The sequence below is a fragment of the Chrysoperla carnea genome, assembly GCF_905475395.1.
Source record: "Chrysoperla carnea chromosome X unlocalized genomic scaffold, inChrCarn1.1 SUPER_X_unloc_21, whole genome shotgun sequence".
NCBI lineage: Eukaryota > Metazoa > Arthropoda > Insecta > Neuroptera > Chrysopidae > Chrysoperla > Chrysoperla carnea.
This window is the reverse complement of record NW_025408147.1, coordinates 24340-46592: the sequence shown is the minus strand read 5'-3', so window position 1 is coordinate 46592 and position 22253 is coordinate 24340. Positions and strand designations below refer to the sequence as shown.

Sequence of the window (22253 nt, the reverse complement as noted above, 5' to 3'; positions counted from 1 at the left end):
TTTAAGTACACCACGTGTTTCTTCATAAATTAAACCAGAGATACGTTTTACTCCACCTCGTCGTGCTAAACGACGAATTGCAGGTTTTGTAATACCTTGGATATTATCACGCAAAACTTTTCTATGACGTTTTGCACCCCCTTTTCCAAGACCCTTTCCACCTTTTCCTCTGCCAGTCATTTTAATAAAAAATTATTTACAATATTTTAACGAACGGATAACACGTGTGTTAACCTCACAAGTATTGTAATGTATGTGAGCGCCGGTACAATTGTGCCTTTTTATATAAAGCATTAAAGATTTTTTAAGCCACGCCTATACAATTTGATTAGTCCATACTCTGATAGCTATCCAATAGGATATGACAACAAAAATTTTGAAATTTCATATAAATATAAATACAACACATTTATTTCGCATTTAAACATTTGACTTTGTAGTATCAAATTGTCGAATATAATTTTTAAAATTGTGTGTTTTTTTGTAAAAACATTATTATTTGAAAATGGCTAGAACCAAGCAAACTGCACGTAAATCAACTGGTGGTAAAGCACCAAGAAAACAATTAGCAACGAAAGCTGCACGTAAAAGTGCACCAGCAACTGGTGGAGTAAAAAAACCACACAGATATCGTCCTGGTACAGTAGCTTTACGAGAAATTCGTCGTTATCAAAAAAGTACTGAATTGTTAATTCGTAAATTACCATTCCAACGTTTAGTACGTGAAATTGCACAAAATTTTAAAACCGATTTACGTTTCCAAAGTTCAGCTGTTATGGCATTACAAGAAGCTAGTGAAGCCTATTTAGTAGGTTTATTTGAAGATACCAATTTATGCGCAATTCATGCAAAGCGTGTTACAATTATGCCTAAGGATATACAATTGGCAAGACGTATTCGTGGAGAACGTGCATAAGCGTTTTAAATGACAATTTAAAAAAAAAAAAAACAAATAAGAAATATTTTCGGTCCTATATATAGGACCAACATATATTATTAAATAAGAGTATATTATTTTTATTAAAAAATATATATATATATATATATATATAAATTATTGAAATAAAATTAAACATTATTAAAATTTTGTTATAATTATAAGCGATTGCTATTTCTAAAAATAAATAAATTTCATAAAATTTATATTATTTTATATTCATTTGAAATATTAAAAAAACTTCTCGCTTTAAAGTAACCATGATATGAGTTATAAATGCAATAAAATTTTATACAAAAAATAATATTTATTTGTTGACGAATAATATAAAAGGTTTACATTTCTAAATAACATATATTTATATATGGTGTGTAAAAAAAAAGAAAAGAAGAAAAATAATTTATATTTTTAATATAAAAAGGCAACCGCACACAGTGTTCCCAAGCGGTCACCCATCCAAGTACTGACTGTGCCCAATGTTGCTTAACTTCGGTGATCGGACGAGAACCGGTGTTTTCAACGTGGTATTGCTGTTGCCAGTAATAAATGAAAATTTTTACAAATATATATTTTTCATAAATATCATTAATATTAAAGTATATTATTAAAATTTTCAATGAAGTAATCAATTTAAATATATACTTATTTATTATACCATATATTTTAAATAAAAATGCAACCGCACACAGTATTCTCAAGTGGCCACCCATCCGTGGTACTGACTGTGGCAAATGTTTCTTAACTATTATTTTATAAAATATTTATACAAAAAATAATTTACTCTTATCAAATATTAATTTGTGGCCTGTATTAAGGCCTATGTTATTTTCATTTTTTAGCAAAAATAATGAAATATTTCAATATATTATTAAAGTAACAGATCATTTCTTTTTTGGTGCTGCTTTTTTAATTTTTGTAGGAGATGATTTGGCAACAGAAGCTTTCTTAGCTTTTGGTGCTTTCGGTTTACGAGCAGGGCTACTTTTGGCAGCGGATTTTGTACTTTTTGCTGGTTTTGCTTTAACTGGTGCTTTTTTTGATGCCGCTGATGATTTTGCAGTAACTTTTTTAGCAGCAGTTGATGATGATGGAGTCGCTTTTTTTGCTTTAGGCTTTTTGGCTGCCAATGATGTAGTTGTGGCTTTCTTTTCTTTTGGTGCCCGTTTACTTTTAGCACTCTTTGCTGAACCTTTTGCTCCACTTTCTTTTTTGGATACTTTTGATTTAGCTGAAGAATTAGATGAAGCGGAAGCAGCCAATTTGAATGAACCAGATGCACCTTTACCTTTAGTTTGTACCAAGGCTCCCTCAGTTACAGCAGCTTTTAAATATTTTTTAATAAATGGTGAAATTTTATCAGAATCCACTTTATAATTTGCAGCTAAATATTTTTTAATTGCTTGTAATGATGAACCACCACGTTCTTTTAAATTTTTAATTGCGTTAACAACCATTTCTGATGTACGTGGATGTGTTGGTTTTGAATGTTGTTTTGTACGTTTAGCACCAGAAGCTGTTGCTTTTTTTGTTGGTGTTGTAGAAGCAGCAGTAACCGCAGTTGCTGCAACAGCTGTAGAATTTTCTTCGGCCATATTTTTTTACTTTATAAAAATAATGTATTTATTATAAATATTTAAATGATAAAATATAATAATTCTATCAAATAAAAAATAAAGGTTTTCAATTATATCATTATTCACAATAATATAAGTCCCTATGTAAGTCAAAGTACCATGTAGAAAACACATAAAAATTAAATAGTATTTCTAATTTACTGTCGTAGTAAACATGATTTATTTTTTCAATTTCTATAATATATAAAATAATAAATTATAAATTTAATAATAATATTTATTTTATAAATTAAAATATATTTAATTTTTTTATTAACAATTATTAATAAACATAGTTTAATATTAATTATTTCAATCATACAAAACAATAATATTTTTAAGGTAAACTTAAAAAGTATATATTTTTATTTTTTATTTAATATCGATTTATTATAAATTATTAGTATATAAATAATTAAAAAATTTAATATATAAATATATATATTATAGTATAAGATTTCATTTTTAGAAAAACTTTTTTTGTCAATAATGAAAACGTATTATTATGAAATGTGTTAATCGAACATTGACAAAATATATTTCATTAGAAAATACTTTTATTTATGCATTAATATCAATAATTAACTATTAAATTAATTTTTTCATAATTATATAAAGAAATTTTATACTGATATAAGTATTTATATATTATAATATTTATTTTAAATATAAAAAAATTTATGACAAAATATATTATTAGAGTATTTGTTGAGATTAATATAAGATTATTTTAAATAAGAATTAATTTATATAATTATTAAAATATTATTAATTTTATGTTATGTAATTTTAATAAAAATAAATAATAATAATAATAAATATACAAATTTTTTAACAATTTAAATTTTATATGATCTAAATAATTTTGTTAAGTACGATATGAGAAATCATTGTAAGCTTCGTTAAGAAACTTTGTAATATAAAATAATAATAATAATATTAAATATATAAATAAATAAAATAAATTTGATATATATTTTTAGTTCATTCTGTGTATAAATCAAAGGATACCGAATAATTGGTAACGGATGCGATATATTATAGTATCGAGTATTAAAACATAATATATAAATTTATCTTGTTATTCAAATTTTTTGTTACTTAACTTATGTATTTAGAAAATTTATAATATTATTTATATAATTGACATAAAATCTTATAAATTGAAATTTTATTAATATGTATCAAAAGAAGAGAGTAACGTATTGATATAATATCAAAGGATACTGATTATTTAAATAACGAATACGTCATATATTGTTTGTGTAACGAAGTTCACTTGGCCATCTAGTTTAAAATAACATTTTCAATAGAAAGTTTATATGCTTTGTTTTTTTTTTTTCTTTAATTATTAAAAAAATAAATTGAAATTTAATTCAATCAAATTTTATAATAATTTTAAAAAAATTTTTCCTTTTAAAAAATATTTTGTGATGTTGTGATAATATGTATTAATACAAGTGCATCCTGATACTTTTATCTCTAGTAAAGGTATGAGTATCATGAACAGTTTTGTTATCTAATGATATTATTTTGATAATATTTTGTGTATATTCTTATAATATTTTGTCTAAATATCATCATAATACAATATTATTTTGATAATATTTTATGAATATTCTTATAATATGTTACCTAAATGTCATCATAATATGATGAATTATTTCCATAATAACATATAAAAAAAGAAAAAAAAAAAAAGAATCATTAATTTATAATTATTTAAATTGATTCTTTAAAAAAATATTATAATATATTATTTATAAAAATAATTTTTACTCTTATTTTAAATAAATTTGTGGCCTTTTATTAAAAGGCCTATGATCGATGTATTATTATTATAAAAATTAATGCAATGTTTTTAATTTATGCTTTCTTTTCAGTTTTCTTTGGTAATAACACTGCTTGAATGTTTGGTAATACACCACCTTGAGCAATTGTTACACCAGATAATAATTTATTTAATTCTTCATCATTACGAATTGCCAATTGTAAATGACGTGGAATGATACGTGTTTTTTTGTTATCACGGGCAGCATTACCAGCTAACTCGAGAACTTCTGCAGCCAAATATTCCATAACAGCAGCCAAATATACTGGGGCACCAGCACCTACTCGTTCAGCATAATTTCCTTTTCGTAATAATCTGTGAATTCTTCCAACAGGAAATTGTAATCCTGCTCGGCTTGATCTTGACTTTGCCTTTCCCTTTACTTTACCACCTTTACCTCGTCCAGACATAGCGAATAAATTTATTTAATTAATATTTTTTTTTGTAAATATAATCACACAGATGTGTACGTTACGGGGATTGTAACATAAATGTTTAAAATGTTATTTGGGTATTTTAATTTATAATATTTATAAAATATAAAACTTTAAAAATAAACCAATCACCTTATAGTATTATTTTTAGCCAATCAGAGAGTAGTATTCATTTTTATTGTTATATCCATCTTCGCGTATATAATACGCTAGTTGTATACACGACACGCTCATACATATACTGACTGGTGTTCTGTAACTATCTGTGTATATTAATTGTTTGTAACAATGCCACCAAAAACAAGTGGAAAAGCAGCAAAAAAAGCTGGCAAAGCTCAAAAAAATATATCAAAGAGTGATAAGAAAAAGAAGAGGAAGCGCAAGGAATCATATGCAATTTACATTTACAAAGTATTAAAACAAGTGCATCCTGATACTGGTATCTCTAGTAAAGCTATGAGTATCATGAACAGTTTTGTTAATGATATTTTTGAACGTATTGCTGCTGAAGCATCACGTTTAGCACATTATAATAAACGTTCAACAATCACAAGTCGGGAAATTCAAACCGCAGTTCGATTATTATTACCTGGTGAATTGGCAAAGCACGCTGTTAGTGAAGGTACTAAAGCTGTTACAAAATATACAAGTTCAAAATAAATAAATCGAAAATATTATTTAATTGATAACATAAAAATACATCAACATATAAAAACGGCTCTCTTTTTAAGAGAGCCATCAAATTTTTTAAATAAGAGTAAATTATTTTTATATATACAAAAAAATAAAATAAACAATTATTAATATCATATTTAATATAAAATTTTATATATTAATAGCTTGAATATATCTATTATTAGTATATCAATATTATTAATTTTAAATATAATAAAGGATATCGCGGAATATATATCGTAAATCAGTGTAATGCAAATGCATTACATTACCTTTATTATTTTCATTTTACATTTACTACTTGTTTATGTACGCTTATAATTATTAGAAAAATATTTTTAATAATTTTAAAAAATAAATGAAATAATAAAAATTTAATAATAAATTATTTATTGAAAGTATAAAAAATGGTATAGCAAAATCTTTATTTTCTTTGATTAAGGCGAAATGTTTTATTAGTTATAAATTCGATAATCTCCTATCGATACTTGTTACTCTTAACTTGTATATATAAAAAATATAATAGTATATTAATTTATAATAAAATTTTTTCAAAAATTCAATAAGTTATTGTAAAATAAAATAGATAATATACAAATTATAAGTTATTATTGCAGATATATTACAATAAAAAAAAAAAAAATAAATAAAAATATTTGGTAATGTATGTTATAAACAAAATAATTTGTTGTAAACAAATTATATAATATGTTATATTTATTAACAAATTTATTTACTCTTATATAAATAAAATTAGTGGCTTCCCAAAAAGGAAAGCCTGTTTAAATTTATCGGATGTATTAAATATTCTTTAATAAATTTACTAAATATTTTAAGTAAATTATTATATTTTCTTAACCTCCAAAACCATACAAAGTACGACCTTGTCGTTTTAATGCATATACAACATCCATAGCTGTAACTGTTTTACGTTTTGCGTGTTCAGTATATGTAACAGCATCCCGAATAACATTTTCAAGGAATACTTTAAGTACACCACGTGTTTCTTCATAAATTAAACCAGAGATACGTTTTACTCCACCTCGTCGTGCTAAACGACGAATTGCAGGTTTTGTAATACCTTGGATATTATCACGCAAAACTTTTCTATGACGTTTTGCACCCCCTTTTCCAAGACCCTTTCCACCTTTTCCTCTGCCAGTCATTTTAATAAAAAATTATTTACAATATTTTAACGAACGGATAACACGTGTGTTAACCTCACAAGTATTGTAATGTATGTGAGCGCCGGTACAATTGTGCCTTTTTATATAAAGCATTAAAGATTTTTTAAGCCACGCCTATACAATTTGATTAGTCCATACTCTGATAGCTATCCAATAGGATATGACAACAAAAATTTTGAAATTTCATATAAATATAAATACAACACATTTATTTCGCATTTAAACATTTGACTTTGTAGTATCAAATTGTCGAATATAATTTTTAAAATTGTGTGTTTTTTTGTAAAAACATTATTATTTGAAAATGGCTAGAACCAAGCAAACTGCACGTAAATCAACTGGTGGTAAAGCACCAAGAAAACAATTAGCAACGAAAGCTGCACGTAAAAGTGCACCAGCAACTGGTGGAGTAAAAAAACCACACAGATATCGTCCTGGTACAGTAGCTTTACGAGAAATTCGTCGTTATCAAAAAAGTACTGAATTGTTAATTCGTAAATTACCATTCCAACGTTTAGTACGTGAAATTGCACAAGATTTTAAAACCGATTTACGTTTCCAAAGTTCAGCTGTTATGGCATTACAAGAAGCTAGTGAAGCCTATTTAGTAGGTTTATTTGAAGATACCAATTTATGCGCAATTCATGCAAAGCGTGTTACAATTATGCCTAAGGATATACAATTGGCAAGACGTATTCGTGGAGAACGTGCATAAGCGTTTTAAATGACAATTTAAAAAAAAAAAAAACAAATAAGAAATATTTTCGGTCCTATATATAGGACCAACATATATTATTAAATAAGAGTATATTATTTTTATTAAAAAATATATATATATATATATATATAAATTATTGAAATAAAATTAAACATTATTAAAATTTTGTTATAATTATAAGCGATTGCTATTTCTAAAAATAAATAAATTTCATAAAATTTATATTATTTTATATTCATTTGAAATATTAAAAAAACTTCTCGCTTTAAAGTAACCATGATATGAGTTATAAATGCAATAAAATTTTATACAAAAAATAATATTTATTTGTTGACGAATAATATAAAAGGTTTACATTTCTAAATAACATATATTTATATATGGTGTGTAAAAAAAAAGAAAAGAAGAAAAATAATTTATATTTTTAATATAAAAAGGCAACCGCACACAGTGTTCCCAAGCGGTCACCCATCCAAGTACTGACTGTGCCCAATGTTGCTTAACTTCGGTGATCGGACGAGAACCGGTGTTTTCAACGTGGTATGGCTGTTGCCAGTAATAAATGAAAATTTTTACAAATATATATTTTTCATAAATATCATTAATATTAAAGTATATTATTAAAATTTTCAATGAAGTAATCAATTTAAATATATACTTATTTATTATACCATATATTTTAAATAAAAATGCAACCGCACACAGTATTTCTCAAGTGGCCACCCATCCGTGGTACTGACCTGTGGCAAATGTTTCTTAACTATTATTTTATAAAATATTTATACAAAAAAATTAATTTACTCTTATCAAATATTAATTTGTGGCCTGTATTAAGGCCTATGTTATTTTCATTTTTTAGCAAAAATAATGAAATATTTCAATATTTCATTCATTCATTTCTTTTTTGGTGCTGCTTTTTTAATTTTTGTAGGAGATGATTTGGCAACAGAAGCTTTCTTAGCTTTTGGTGCTTTCGGTTTACGAGCAGGGCTACTTTTGGCAGCGGATTTTGTACTTTTTGCTGGTTTTGCTTTAACTGGGTGCTTTTTTTGATGCCGCTGATGATTTTGCAGTAACTTTTTTAGCAGCAGTTGATGATGATGGAGTCGCTTTTTTTGCTTTAGGCTTTTTGGCTGCCAATGATGTAGTTGTGGCTTTCTTTTCTTTTGGTGCCCGTTTACTTTTAGCACTCTTTGCTGAAACCTTTTGCTCCACTTTCTTTTTTGGATACTTTTGATTTAGCTGAAGAATTAGATGAAGCGGAAGCAGCCAATTTGAATGAACCAGATGCACCTTTACCTTTAGTTTGTACCAAGGCTCCCTCAGTTACAGCAGCTTTTAAATATTTTTTAATAAATGGTGAAATTTTATCAGAATCCACTTTATAATTTGCAGCTAAATATTTTTTAATTGCTTGTAATGATGAACCACCACGTTCTTTTAAATTTTTAATTGCGTTAACAACCATTTCTGATGTACGTGGATGTGTTGGTTTTGAATGTTGTTTTGTACGTTTAGCACCAGAAGCTGTTGCTTTTTTTGTTGGTGTTGTAGAAGCAGCAGTAACCGCAGTTGCTGCAACAGCTGTAGAATTTTCTTCGGCCATATTTTTTTACTTTATAAAAATAATGTATTTATTATAAATATTTAAATGATAAAATATAATAATTCTATCAAATAAAAAATAAAGGTTTTCAATTATATCATTATTCACAATAATATAAGTCCCTATGTAAGTCAAAGTACCATGTAGAAAACACATAAAAATTAAATAGTATTTCTAATTTACTGTCGTAGTAAACATGATTTATTTTTTCAATTTCTATAATATATAAAATAATAAATTATAAATTTAATAATAATATTTATTTTATAAATTAAAATATATTTAATTTTTTTATTAACAATTATTAATAAACAATAGTTTAATATTAATTATTTCAATCATACAAAACAATAATATTTTTAAGGTAAACTTAAAAAGTATATATTTTTATTTTTTATTTAATATCGATTTATTATAAATTATTAGTATATAAATAATTAAAAATTTAATATATAAATATATATATTATAGTATAAGATTTCATTTTTAGAAAAACTTTTTTTGTCAATAATGAAAACGTATTATTATGAAATGTGTTAATCGAACATTGACAAAATATATTTCATTAGAAAATACTTTTATTTATGCATTAATATCAATAATTAACTATTAAATTAATTTTTTTCATAATTATATAAAGAAATTTTATACTGATATAAGTATTTATATATTATAATATTTATTTTAAATATAAAAAAATTTATGACAAAATATATTATTAGAGTATTTGTTGAGATTAATATAAGATTATTTTAAATAAGAATTAATTTATATAAATTATTAAAATATTATTAATTTTATGTTATGTAATTTTAATAAAAATAAATAATAATAATAATAAATATACAAATTTTTTAACAATTTAAATTTTATATGATCTAAATAATTTTGTTAAGTACGATATGAGAAATCATTGTAAGCTTCGTTAAGAAACTTTGTAATATAAAATAATAATAATAATATTAAATATATAAATAAATAAAATAAATTGATATATATTTTTAGTTCATTCTGTGTATAAATCAAAGGATACCGAATAATTGGTAACGGATGCGATATATTATAGTATCGAGTATTAAAACATAATATATAAATTTATCTTGTTATTCAAATTTTTGGTTACTTAACTTATGTATTTAGAAAATTTATAATATTATTTATATAATTGACATAAAATCTTATAAATTGAAATTTTATTAATATGTATCAAAAGAATAGAGTAACGTATTGATATAATATCAAAGGATACTGATTATTTAAATAACGAATACGTCATATATTGTTTGTGTAACGAAGTTCACTTGGCCATCTAGTTTAAAATAACATTTTCAATAGAAAGTTTATATGCTTTGGTTTTTTTTTTTCTTTAATTATTAAAAAAATAAATTGAAATTTAATTCAATCAAATTTTATAATAATTTTAAAAAAATTTTTCCTTTTAAAAAATATTTTGTGATGTTGTGATAATATGTATTAATACAAGTGCATCCTGATACTTTATCTCTAGTAAAGGTATGAGTATCATGAACAGTTTTGTTATCTAATGATATTATTTTGATAATATTTTGTGTATATTCTTATAATATTTTGTCTAAATATCATCATAATACAATATTATTTTGATAATATTTTATGAATATTCTTATAATATGTTACCTAAATGTCATCATAATATGATGAATTATTTCCATAATAACATATAAAAAAAGAAAAAAAAAAAAAGAATCATTAATTTATAATTATTTAAATTGATTCTTTAAAAAAATATTATAATATTTTTTTAAAATAATTTTTACTCTTATTTTAAATAAATTTGGTGGCCTTTTATTAAAAGGGCCTATGATCGATGTATTATTATTATAAAAATTAATGCAATGTTTTTAATTTATGCTTTCTTTTCAGTTTTCTTTGGTAATAACACTGCTTGAATGTTTGGTAATACACCACCTTGAGCAATTGTTACACCAGATAATAATTTATTTAATTCTTCATCATTACGAATTGCCAATTGTAAATGACGTGGAATGATACGTGTTTTTTTGTTATCACGGGCAGCATTACCAGCTAACTCGAGAACTTCTGCAGCCAAATATTCCATAACAGCAGCCAAATATACTGGGGCACCAGCACCTACCTCGTTCAGCATAATTTCCTTTTCGTAATAATCTGTGAATTCTTCCAACAGGAAATTGTAATCCTGCTCGGCTTGATCTTGACTTTGCCTTTCCCTTTACTTTACCACCTTACCTCGTCCAGACATAGCGAATAAATTTATTTAATTAATATTTTTTTTTGTAAATATAATCACACAGATGTGTACGTTACGGGGATTGTAACATAAATGTTTAAAATGTTATTTGGGTATTTTAATTTTATAATATTTATAAAATATAAAACTTTAAAAATAAACCAATCACCTTATAGTATTATTTTTAGCCAATCAGAGAGTAGTATTCATTTTTATTGTTATAATCCATCTTCGCGTATATAATACGCTAGTTGTATACACGACACGCTCATACATATACTGACTGGTGTTCTGTAACTATCTGTGTATATAATTGTTTGTAACAATGCCACCAAAAACAAGTGGAAAAGCAGCAAAAAAAGCTGGCAAAGCTCAAAAAAATATATCAAAGAGTGATAAGAAAAAGAAGAGGAAGCGCAAGGAATCATATGCAATTTACATTTACAAAGTATTAAAACAAGTGCATCCTGATACTGGTATCTCTAGTAAAGCTATGAGTATCATGAACAGTTTTGTTAATGATATTTTTGAACGTATTGCTGCTGAAGCATCACGTTTAGCACATTATAATAAACGTTCAACAATCACAAGTCGGGAAATTCAAACCGCAGTTCGATTATTATTACCTGGTGAATTGGCAAAGCACGCTGTTAGTGAAGGTACTAAAGCTGTTACAAAATATACAAGGTTCAAAATAAATAAATCGAAAATATTATTTAATTGATAACATAAAAATACATCAACATATAAAAACGGCTCTCTTTTTAAGAGAGCCATCAAATTTTTTAAATAAGAGTAAATTATTTTTATATATACAAAAAAATAAAATAAACAATTATTAATATCATATTTAATATAAAATTTTATATATTAATAGCTTGAATATATCTATTATTAGTATATCAATATTATTAATTTTAAATATAATAAAGGATATCGCGGAATATATATCGTAAATCAGTGTAATGCAAATGCATTACATTACCTTTATTATTTTCATTTTACATTTACTACTTGTTTATGTACGCTTATAATTATTAGAAAAATATTTTTAATAATTTTAAAAAATAAATGAAATAATAAAAATTTAATAATAAATTATTTATTGAAAGTATAAAAAATGGTATAGCAAAATCTTTATTTTCTTTGATTAAGGCGAAATGTTTTATTAGTTATAAATTCGATAATCTCCTATCGATACTTGTTACTCTTAACTTGTATATATAAAAAATATAATAGTATATTAATTTATAATAAAATTTTTTCAAAAATTCAATAAGTTATTGTAAAATAAAATAGATAATATACAAATTATAATTTATTATTGCAGATATATTACAATAAAAAAAAAAAAAATAAATAAAAATATTTGGTAATGTATGTTATAAACAAAATAATTTGTTGTAAACAAATTATATAATATGTTATATTTATTAACAAATTTATTTACTCTTATATAAATAAAATTAGTGGCTTCCCAAAAAGGAAAGCCTGTTTAAATTTATCGGATGTATTAAATATTCTTTAATAAATTTACTAAATATTTTAAGTAAATTATTATATTTTCTTAACCTCCAAAACCATACAAAGTACGACCTTGTCGTTTTTAATGCATATACAACATCCATAGCTGTAACTGTTTTACGTTTTGCGTGTTCAGTATATGTAACAGCATCCCGAATAACTTTTTCAAGGAATACTTTAAGTACACCACGTGTTTCTTCATAAATTAAACCAGAGATACGTTTTACTCCACCTCGTCGTGCTAAACGACGAATTGCAGGTTTTGTAATACCTTGGATATTATCACGCAAAACTTTTCTATGACGTTTTGCACCCCCTTTTCCAAGACCCTTTCCACCTTTTCCTCTGCCAGTCATTTTAATAAAAAATTATTTACAATATTTTAACGAACGGATAACACGTGTGTTAACCTCACAAGTATTGTAATGTATGTGAGCGCCGGTACAATTGTGCCTTTTTATATAAAGCATTAAAGATTTTTTAAGCCACGCCTATACAATTTGATTAGTCCCATACTCTGATAGCTATCCAATAGGATATGACAACAAAAATTTTGAAATTTCATATAAATATAAATACAACACATTTATTTCGCATTTAAACATTTGACTTTGTAGTATCAAATTGTCGAATATAATTTTTAAAATTGTGTGTTTTTTTGTAAAAACATTATTATTTGAAAATGGCTAGAACCAAGCAAACTGCACGTAAATCAACTGGTGGTAAAGCACCAAGAAAACAATTAGCAACGAAAGCTGCACGTAAAAGTGCACCAGCAACTGGTGGAGTAAAAAAACCACACAGATATCGTCCTGGTACAGTAGCTTTACGAGAAATTCGTCGTTATCAAAAAAGTACTGAATTGTTAATTCGTAAATTACCATTCCAACGTTTAGTACGTGAAATTGCACAAGATTTTAAAACCGATTTACGTTTCCAAAGTTCAGCTGTTATGGCATTACAAGAAGCTAGTGAAGCCTATTTAGTAGGTTTATTTGAAGATACCAATTTATGCGCAATTCATGCAAAGCGTGTTACAATTATGCCTAAGGATATACAATTGGCAAGACGTATTCGTGGAGAACGTGCATAAGCGTTTTAAATGACAATTTAAAAAAAAAAAAAACAAATAAGAAATATTTTCGGTCCTATATATAGGACCAACATATATTATTAAATAAGAGTATATTATTTTTATTAAAAATATATATATATATATATATATATAAATTATTGAAATAAAATTAAACATTATTAAAATTTTGTTATAATTATAAGCGATTGCTATTTCTAAAAATAAATAAATTTCATAAAATTTATATTATTTTTTATTCATTTGAAATATTAAAAAAACTTCTCGCTTTAAAGTAACCATGATATGAGTTATAAATGCAATAAAATTTTATACAAAAAATAATATTTATTTGTTGACGAATAATATAAAAGGTTTACATTTCTAAATAACATATATTTATATATGGTGTGTAAAAAAAAAGAAAAGAAGAAAAAATAATATATATTTTTAATATAAAAAGGCAACCGCACACAGTGTTCCCAAGCGGTCACCCATCCAAGTACTGACTGTGCCCAATGTTGCTTAACTTCGGTGATCGGACGAGAACCGGTGTTTTCAACGTGGTATGGCTGTTGCCAGTAATAAATGAAAATTTTTACAAATATATATTTTTCATAAATATCATTAATATTAAAGTATATTATTAAAATTTTCAATGAAGTAATCAATTTAAATATATACTTATTTATTATACCATATATTTTAAATAAAAATGCAACCGCACACAGTATTCTCAAGTGGCCACCCATCCGTGGTACTGACTGTGGCAAATGTTTCTAAACTATTATTTTATAAAATATTTATACAAAAAATAATTTACTCTTATCAAATATTAATTTGTGGCCTGTATTAAGGCCTATGTTATTTTCATTTTTTAGCAAAAATAATGAAATATTTCAATATATTATTAAAGTAACAGATCATTTCTTTTTTGGTGCTGCTTTTTTAATTTTTGTAGGAGATGATTTGGCAACAGAAGCTTTCTTAGCTTTTGGTGCTTTCGGTTTACGAGCAGGGCTACTTTTGGCAGCGGATTTTGTACTTTTTGCTGGTTTTGCTTTAACTGGTGCTTTTTTTGATGCCGCTGATGATTTTGCAGTAACTTTTTTAGCAGCAGTTGATGATGATGGAGTCGCTTTTTTTGCTTTAGGCTTTTTGGCTGCCAATGATGTAGTTGTGGCTTTCTTTTCTTTTGGTGCCCGTTTACTTTTAGCACTCTTTGCTGAACCTTTTGCTCCACTTTCTTTTTTGGATACTTTTGATTTAGCTGAAGAATTAGATGAAGCGGAAGCAGCCAATTTGAATGAACCAGATGCACCTTTACCTTTAGTTTGTACCAAGGCTCCCTCAGTTACAGCAGCTTTTAAATATTTTTTAATAAATGGTGAAATTTTATCAGAATCCACTTTATAATTTGCAGCTAAATATTTTTTAATTGCTTGTAATGATGAACCACCACGTTCTTTTAAATTTTTAATTGCGTTAACAACCATTTCTGATGTACGTGGATGTGTTGGTTTTGAATGTTGTTTTGTACGTTTAGCACCAGAAGCTGTTGCGTTTTTTTGTTGGTGTTGTAGAAGCAGCAGTAACCGCAGTTGCTGCAACAGCTGTAGAATTTTCTTCGGCCATATTTTTTTACTTTATAAAAATAATGTATTTATTATAAATATTTAAATGATAAAATATAATAATTCTATCAAATAAAAAATAAAGGTTTTCAATTATATCATTATTCACAATAATATAAGTCCCTATGTAAGTCAAAGTACCATGTAGAAAACACATAAAAATTAAATAGTATTTCTAATTTACTGTCGTAGTAAACATGATTTATTTTTTCAATTTCTATAATATATAAAATAATAAATTATAAATTTAATAATAATATTTATTTTATAAATTAAAATATATTTAATTTTTTTATTAACAATTATTAATAAACATAGTTTAATATTAATTATTTCAATCATACAAAACAATAATATTTTTAAGGTAAACTTAAAAAGTATATATTTTTATTTTTTATTTAATATCGATTTATTATAAATTATTAGTATATAAATAATTAAAAAATTTAATATATAAATATATAATTATAGTATAAGATTTCATTTTTAGAAAAACTTTTTTTGTCAATAATGAAAACGTATTATTATGAAATGTGTTAATCGAACATTGACAAAATATATTTCATTAGAAAATACTTTTATTTATGCATTAATATCAATAATTAACTATTAAATTAATTTTTTCATAATTATATAAAGAAATTTTATACTGATATAAGTATTTATATATTATAATATTTATTTTAAATATAAAAAAATTTATGACAAAATATATTATTAGAGTATTTGTTGAGATTAATATAAGATTATTTTAAATAAGAATTAATTTATATAATTATTAAAATATTATTAATTTTATGTTATGTAATTTTAATAAAAATAAATAATAATAATAATAAATATACAAATTTTTTAACAATTTAAATTTTATATGATCTAAATAATTTTGTTAAGTACGATATGAGAAATCATTGTAAGCTTCGTTAAGAAACTTTGTAATATAAAATAATAATAATAATATTAAATATATAAATAAATAAAATAAATTTGATATATATTTTTAGTTCATTCTGTGTATAAATCAAAGGATACCGAATAATTGGTAACGGATGCGATATATTATAGTATCGAGTATTAAAACATAATATATAAATTTATCTTGTTATTCAAATTTTTTGTTACTTAACTTATGTATTTAGAAAATTTATAATATTATTTATATAATTGACATAAAATCTTATAAATTGAAATTTTATTAATATGTATCAAAAGAAGAGAGTAACGTATTGATATAATATCAAAGGATACTGATTATTTAAATAACGAATACGTCATATATTGTTTGTGTAACGAAGTTCACTTGGCCATCTAGTTTAAAATAACATTTTCAATAGAAAGTTTATATGCTTTTTTTTTTTTTTTTCTTTAATTATTAAAAAAATAAATTGAAATTTAATTCAATCAAATTTTATAATAATTTTAAAAAAATTTTTCCTTTTAAAAAATATTTTGTGATGTTGTGATAATATGTATTAATACAAGTGCATCCTGATACTTTTATCTCTAGTAAAGGTATGAGTATCATGAACAGTTTTGTTATCTAATGATATTATTTTGATAATATTTTGTGTATATTCTTATAATATTTTGTCTAAATATCATCATAATACAATATTATTTTGATAATATTTTATGAATATTCTTATAATATGTTACCTAAATGTCATCATAATATGATGAATTATTTCCATAATAACATAAAAAAAAAGAAAAAAAAAAAAAGAATCATTAATTTATAATTATTTAAATTGATTCTTTAAAAAAATATTATAATATATTATTTATAAAAATAATTTTTACTCTTATTTTAAATAAATTTGTGGCCTTTTATTAAAAGGCCTATGATCGATGTATTATTATTATAAAAATTAATGCAATGTTTTTAATTTATGCTTTCTTTTCAGTTTTCTTTGGTAATAACACTGCTTGAATGTTTGGTAATACACCACCTTGAGCAATTGTTACACCAGATAATAATTTATTTAATTCTTCATCATTACGAATTGCCAATTGTAAATGACGTGGAATGATACGTGTTTTTTTGTTATCACGGGCAGCATTACCAGCTAACTCGAGAACTTCTGCAGCCAAATATTCCATAACAGCAGCCAAATATACTGGGGCACCAGCACCTACTCGTTCAGCATAATTTCCTTTTCGTAATAATCTGTGTTCCAACAGGAAATTGTAATCCTGCTCGGCTTGATCTTGACTTTGCCTTTCCCTTTACTTTACCACCTTTACCTCGTCCAGACATAGCGAATAAATTTATTTAATTAATACTTTTTTTTGTAAATATAATCACACAGATGTGTACGTTACGGGGATTGTAACATAAATGTTTAAAATGTTATTTGGGTATTTTAATTTATAATATTTATAAAATATAAAACTTTAAAAATAAACCAATCACCTTATAGTATTATTTTCAGCCAATCAGAGAGTAGTATTCATTTTTATTGTTATATCCATCTTCGCGTATATAATACGCTAGTTGTATACACGACACGCTCATACATATACTGACTGGTGTTCTGTAACTATCTGTGTATATTAATTGTTTGTAACAATGCCACCAAAAACAAGTGGAAAAGCAGCAAAAAAAGCTGGCAAAGCTCAAAAAAATATATCAAAGAGTGATAAGAAAAAGAAGAGGAAGCGCAAGGAATCATATGCAATTTACATTTACAAAGTATTAAAACAAGTGCATCCTGATACTGGTATCTCTAGTAAAGCTATGAGTATCATGAACAGTTTTGTTAATGATATTTTTGAACGTATTGCTGCTGAAGCATCACGTTTAGCACATTATAATAAACGTTCAACAATCACAAGTCGGGAAATTCAAACCGCAGTTCGATTATTATTACCTGGTGAATTGGCAAAGCACGCTGTTAGTGAAGGTACTAAAGCTGTTACAAAATATACAAGTTCAAAATAAATAAATCGAAAATATTATTTAATTGATAACATAAAAATACATCAACATATAAAAACGGCTCTCTTTTTAAGAGAGCCATCAAATTTTTTAAATAAGAGTAAATTATTTTTATATATACAAAAAAATAAAATAAACAATTATTAATATCATATTTAATATAAAATTTTATATATTAATAGCTTGAATATATCTATTATTAGTATATCAATATTATTAATTTTAAATATAATAAAGGATATCGCGGAATATATATCGTAAATCAGTGTAATGCAAATGCATTACATTACCTTTATTATTTTCATTTTACATTTACTACTTGTTTATGTACGCTTATAATTATTAGAAAAATATTTTTAATAATTTTAAAAAATAAATGAAATAATAAAAATTTAATAATAAATTATTTATTGAAAGTATAAAAAATGGTATAGCAAAATCTTTATTTTCTTTGATTAAGGCGAAATGTTTTATTAGTTATAAATTCGATAATCTCCTATCGATACTTGTTACTCTTAACTTGTATATATAAAAAATATAATAGTATATTAATTTATAATAAAATTTTTTCAAAAATTCAATAAGTTATTGTAAAATAAAATAGATAATATACAAATTATAATTTTTTATTGCAGATATATTACAATAAAAAAAAAAAATAAATAAAAATATTTGGTAATGTATGTTATAAACAAAATAATTTGTTGTAAACAAATTATATAATATGTTATATTTATTAACAAATTTATTTACTCTTATATAAATAAAATTAGTGGCTTCCCAAAAAGGAAAGCCTGTTTAAATTTATCGGATGTATTAAATATTCTTTAATAAATTTACTAAATATTTTAAGTAAATTATTATATTTTCTTAACCTCCAAAACCATACAAAGTACGACCTTGTCGTTTTAATGCATATACAACATCCATAGCTGTAACTGTTTTACGTTTTGCGTGTTCAGTATATGTAACAGCATCCCGAATAACATTTTCAAGGAATACTTTAAGTACACCACGTGTTTCTTCATAAATTAAACCAGAGATACGTTTTACTCCACCTCGTCGTGCTAAACGACGAATTGCAGGTTTTGTAATACCTTGGATATTATCACGCAAAACTTTTCTATGACGTTTTGCACCCCCTTTTCCAAGACCCTTTCCACCTTTTCCTCTGCCAGTCATTTTAATAAAAAATTATTTACAATATTTTAACGAACGGATAACACGTGTGTTAACCTCACAAGTATTGTAATGTATGTGAGCGCCGGTACAATTGTGCCTTTTTATATAAAGCATTAAAGATTTTTTAAGCCACGCCTATACAATTTGATTAGTCCATACTCTGATAGCTATCCAATAGGATATGACAACAAAAATTTTGAAATTTCATATAAATATAAATACAACACATTTATTTCGCATTTAAACATTTGACTTTGTAGTATCAAATTGTCGAATATAATTTTTAAAATTGTGTGTTTTTTTGTAAAAACATTATTATTTGAAAATGGCTAGAACCAAGCAAACTGCACGTAAATCAACTGGTGGTAAAGCACCAAGAAAACAATTAGCAACGAAAGCTGCACGTAAAAGTGCACCAGCAACTGGTGGAGTTAAAAAAACCACACAGATATCGTCCTGGTACAGTAGCTTTACGAGAAATTCGTCGTTATCAAAAAAGTACTGAATTGTTAATTCGTAAATTACCATTCCAACGTTTAGTACGTGAAATTGCACAAGATTTTAAAACCGATTTACGTTTCCAAAGTTCAGCTGTTATGGCATTACAAGAAGCTAGTGAAGCCTATTTAGTAGGTTTATTTGAAGATACCAATTTATGCGCAATTCATGCAAAGCGTGTTACAATTATGCCTAAGGATATACAATTGGCAAGACGTATTCGTGGAGAACGTGCATAAGCGTTTTAAATGACAATTTAAAAAAAAAAAAACAAATAAGAAATATTTTCGGTCCTATATATAGGACCAACATATATTATTAAATAAGAGTATATTATTTTTATTAAAAAAATATATATATATATATATATATATAAATTATTGAAATAAAATTAAACATTATTAAAATTTTGTTATAATTATAAGCGATTGCTATTTCTAAAAATAAATAAATTTCATAAAATTTATATTATTTTATATTCATTTGAAATATTAAAAAAACTTCTCGCTTTAAAGTAACCATGATATGAGTTATAAATGCAATAAAATTTTATACAAAAAATAATATTTATTTGTTGACGAATAATATAAAAGGTTTACATTTCTAAATAACATATATTTATATATGGTGTGTAAAAAAAAAGAAAAGAAGAAAAATAATATATATTTTTTAATATAAAAAGGCAACCGCACACAGTGTTCCCAAGCGGTCACCCATCCAAGTACTGACTGTGCCCAATGTTGCTTAACTTCGGTGATCGGACGAGAACCGGTGTTTTCAACGTGGTATGGCTGTTGCCAGTAATAAATGAAAATTTTTACAAATATATATTTTTCATAAATATCATTAATATTAAAGTATATTATTAAAATTTTCAATGAAGTAATCAATTTAAATATATACTTATTTATTATACCATATATTTTAAATAAAAATGCAACCGCACACAGTATTCTCAAGTGGCCACCCATCCGTGGTACTGACTGTGGCAAATGTTTCTAAACTATTATTTTATAAAATATTTATACAAAAAATAATTTACTCTTATCAAATATTAATTTGTGGCCTGTATTAAGGCCTATGTTATTTTCATTTTTTAGCAAAAATAATGAAATATTTCAATATATTATTAAAGTAACAGATCATTTCTTTTTTGGTGCTGCTTTTTTAATTTTTGTAGGAGATGATTTGGCAACAGAAGCTTTCTTAGCTTTTGGTGCTTTCGGTTTACGAGCAGGGCTACTTTTGGCAGCGGATTTTGTACTTTTTGCTGGTTTTGCTTTAACTGGTGCTTTTTTTGATGCCGCTGATGATTTTGCAGTAACTTTTTTAGCAGCAGTTGATGATGATGGAGTCGCTTTTTTTGCTTTAGGCTTTTTGGCTGCCAATGATGTAGTTGTGGCTTTCTTTTCTTTTGGTGCCCGTTTACTTTTAGCACTCTTTGCTGAACCTTTTGCTCCACTTTCTTTTTTGGATACTTTTGATTTAGCTGAAGAATTAGATGAAGCGGAAGCAGCCAATTTGAATGAACCAGATGCACCTTTACCTTTAGTTTGTACCAAGGCTCCCTCAGTTACAGCAGCTTTTAAATATTTTTTAATAAATGGTGAAATTTTATCAGAATCCACTTTATAATTTGCAGCTAAATATTTTTTAATTGCTTGTAATGATGAACCACCACGTTCTTTTAAATTTTTAATTGCGTTAACAACCATTTCTGATGTACGTGGATGTGTTGGTTTTGAATGTTGTTTTGTACGTTTAGCACCAGAAGCTGTTGCTTTTTTTTGTTGGTGTTGTAGAAGCAGCAGTAACCGCAGTTGCTGCAACAGCTGTAGAATTTTCTTCGGCCATATTTTTTTACTTTATAAAAATAATGTATTTATTATAAATATTTAAATGATAAAATATAATAATTCTATCAAATAAAAAATAAAGGTTTTCAATTATATCATTATTCACAATAATATAAGTCCCTATGTAAGTCAAAGTACCATGTAGAAAACACATAAAAATTAAATAGTATTTCTAATTTACTGTCGTAGTAAACATGATTTATTTTTTCAATTTCTATAATATATAAAATAATAAATTATAAATTTAATAATAATATTTATTTTATAAATTAAAATATATTTAATTTTTTTATTAACAAT

At 24.7% G+C, this 22253-nt stretch overlaps 4 non-coding genes across 4 annotated transcripts; all 4 read right to left on the bottom strand.

Moving 5' to 3' along the window:
• Window positions 1-1356: 1356 nt before the first annotated feature.
• LOC123304115 lies at window positions 1357-1475 on the bottom strand. The gene has a single exon (XR_006536165.1). It is a non-coding gene; the product is annotated as a 5S ribosomal RNA (ribosomal RNA).
• A 6355-nt stretch (window positions 1476-7830) lies between these two features.
• LOC123304120 lies at window positions 7831-7949 on the bottom strand. Its single transcript, XR_006536169.1, has one exon. It is a non-coding gene; the product is annotated as a 5S ribosomal RNA (ribosomal RNA).
• Window positions 7950-14306: 6357 nt separating this feature from the next.
• LOC123304119 lies at window positions 14307-14425 on the bottom strand. Its single transcript, XR_006536168.1, has one exon. It is a non-coding gene; the product is annotated as a 5S ribosomal RNA (ribosomal RNA).
• Window positions 14426-20777: 6352 nt separating this feature from the next.
• On the bottom strand, window positions 20778-20896 carry LOC123304117. Its single transcript, XR_006536167.1, has one exon. It is a non-coding gene; the product is annotated as a 5S ribosomal RNA (ribosomal RNA).
• Window positions 20897-22253: the final 1357 nt, after the last annotated feature.